Source organism: Odontesthes bonariensis, chromosome 3 (assembly GCF_027942865.1).
Source record: "Odontesthes bonariensis isolate fOdoBon6 chromosome 3, fOdoBon6.hap1, whole genome shotgun sequence".
Taxonomy (NCBI): domain Eukaryota; kingdom Metazoa; phylum Chordata; class Actinopteri; order Atheriniformes; family Atherinopsidae; genus Odontesthes; species Odontesthes bonariensis.
In genome coordinates, this window is record NC_134508.1 from 36,011,453 (window position 1) to 36,014,821 (window position 3,369).

Below are 3,369 nucleotides of genomic sequence, written 5' to 3' on the forward strand. Positions count from 1 at the left end.
CACATCTTGGGGGTTGATTTGTGGCATATTTGTATGAATTGATTCATAACTATGTGGAAGCAGCAAGCTAACTCACACAACATTGTTCTATCATGTTTTTAAGGTTTTGTTGGGCATCATTATCTAAATACACAACAGCTGTTCTTAATCCTTTCAGCTCTAAAGCTCTGTGGGGAAAACACAGTAGGATGGTGACTGTTTGGCCAGGACAAATAGGAAAAACATGTCCTTAAGTTGGATGTGTACGCTACCTACCTACCTTTGGATATTCAGCTGTGGAATCCTCTGAAATTTGGTTTAATACCACAAAAAGCAAAAGGTACAATGATGCCTATCACAATGATGTTGTTTGTAATGACCGACAAACAGTCCTTTCATAACTCATTGATAGAAATAGTATGAGTTATGGCTGCTTTGTTTTAAAAGAATAAAGAATAATCATTAACTCTTAACTGGAATCCAAATCTTACATAAGGGAGACCTGACCAAGGTGTGTGGACTATATATCAAAATCCAGTTATATTCCATCTCCTCTTACTTCCAGGCAATTCAAGCTGGTGTCACAGTGGTCCAAGATATAATTTATCTGAATGAGAACTAATACTAAGGGCTTCCTTCTGAATTTATGACATAATTAAAAAAAAAAAAGGAAAAATGATTACTATATGTAAAATATCTCTGAAGCTGGCTCAAGTTATTATGGTCATTAACTAGGTCCACTCCCTCTGATTAGACGGTGATCCATTTGAAAATAATTCTATAATTCAATTGATATTCATCCACAAATATGCACGATTGCTCTTGTTCATCTTTCAAGTATCCCGCTCCACCTCCTCTTTGTCCAAATAAAACTTTCCTTGCTCTCAAAGGACCAAGGTGGTGAATTTAAGGCTTAGAAACAGCAGTCACTATGAGACACCTTGGAGAGGTTGGTAATTCTTAACAGTAACAAACAACATACACTCACGATCAACTCGGACAAACCTAAGTCACATGTTTATGGACTTTGGGCTGTGTTACCCTGAGGAAACCCACACAGAAAGGTCCCAGCTGAGATGTAAAACAGGAACCTCGTTGCTGTGAGGAGAGCGTACTAACTACCATGCCACCATTCTCCCCCATGTCATAATAACTTCATCAATATTTTATCCTCAGTCTAAACAAACAGTCTGAACCCAACCCTGCTGTGATTAAATTTAAACAAGTCATGAAATTAAATTCAAGTTAAAGTTGTTATGTGCCACTATTTGAACCTTTTACCTCAGAATTTTTCTTTCACAACATACTGTAATCAACATAACTTTAAACACGTTTTCTGAAATGAATTAATAAAAAAATGATTAAAAAAATATGATTCCGTTGGTTCAAAGATATCTATAAAGATGGTAACATCAGATATCTTTTTCAGACACTATTCACTACAGAAACCCTGTCTGTGTCTTCTGTGTGTGATAGAAATCAAGGCTGAATATTTGTTCTCAATCTGTTGCGCAACAGTTATGACACTGGCAAGACAAAATGTATCCTTTAGTTAAAGTCAATTGTACAAAAGCCTGTTGATTGGCCAGCAGTTTCTTGAAAAAAAAAAAAAATGAACTGATGATATCCACCATATGATGACTTGGGGAATAATGAGATAACGTCTATAATCATTTGAGACATGCTCACTTCATCTCTTGTCCTCCAGCTGTGTATAATGGATCGGGGTATCACCGAGGTTGAGTATCTTCTCATCGACATGTGTTGAATTGCAGCACCACAAGCTGTTATTTCACGTTAATGCGCAGCTTTTTCCTCTCCAGAGCAGCACACCACCAAAACATTAAAGTGTGATTATTATTCATCATCTGTGACCTTTATGATTTAAACTTTGTGCAGTAGGCACTCATACAGCAAAGAGCGAATGACCAAAAACACATTTTGAAGTCCTGGTCTGTTCCTGTGAATTTTAAACAACTCTCAAGGTTGCAGAGAGCCATATCCAGTCTAATGAGATGCAGGAGAGGCCCTGGCAAATGCGATCATTTGAATACATTTGATCATGTCCTGCTGTGTGAGCAATTACCGCCAAGACAGCAAGAACCTCCAGGTGGAACAAAGCAGTACAAGGGATTTTTATTTTTTTCTAGCTTCCATATCTCCCTCTTCTGATACACTGAACATAGGACGCTACAACGCTACAACCTTGCAGTTTGTAGATAAAATAAATATTATAAATGAATAAATAAATAAAAATGATGAATATTACAATTATTATGAATATTGTTGAGATGTGATATTGACCACAAGTTAATCTAGACATATTAGTCTATGGGAGGGTATCTCTGTGTAGCATCATCTCCATCTTCTTTGTGATCTCTCTGCATCTGAGAAAAAACTTTCTGTGTGACTGGTTTCATCTTAAAGTGCAAAAGCTTTGCTGTGATCACAATGGGAGCATCCGTAAAAGTAGAAGGTGAAGCAAGATCCGTCGATTGGCTTGAGCAAGAGGTTTGACCTCTATTTACCCTGGGGCGTAATGCTCAGTAGCCAACGCTCACAGAACAGAGGTTTCACTGGAGAACAAACATCAAATAGGTTGATTCTGACAAGTGGATGTGGATCCTTCCCCATAGAAATAAATACCAAGGAGAGAGGTAACTGAGCAAGAAGGAAAGAATGTTCTGGTAGTTCAAATAAACCCAACAGCAGCAGCTGTATCACTGATTGACTGACAGAATAGAAGGAAAAGGATTTTGCTTGGAGTGTGTTCCCAGACAGAAATTAGCTCTTGCCTCAAGCCTTTCAAACCTAAAGTTCCCGTGCGGGGACCAGACTGCATCAACTTAAAGGTTGACACCATTTCTTTGGAGGTTGCTGATAGTGGCACATTCACAGCAGAAGCTGACTAAAATAGATGAAATATCTATATGCTTCATTTCAGTGTCAAAAAAAAAGTATGGCAGAGCTTCAGTTTAAGAATAGCCAGAATAGATTTAACAACATATGGTACACACTTACATGGGTGGAAATAGAAGGTACATGTTTTGTTTTCAAATTTCACTTCAGTTAATTAATCAATTCAGACTTGTAGCAAGACGTTTTGTATTATAAAATTCCATATAGTGTCTCTTATCCATAGAGCCTAAGGTTGTTCATACAATAATTTTCCAATTTCCATGCATGTTATTGAAACTGCTCTCCCTTCCCATATCAACCCTATGAGCCGTTTGATATGCAGGCAGTAATTACTTCTATTGGCCATGACAGAAATATCAAATAGTGATGAAGGAGTAGTAAATAGAATGTACCGTGGTGGTTTTAACATTGATCTTTTTGACTGTTTTTATTTTCAACTCTTAATGAATGACGTTATTGCCCAAACTCAAC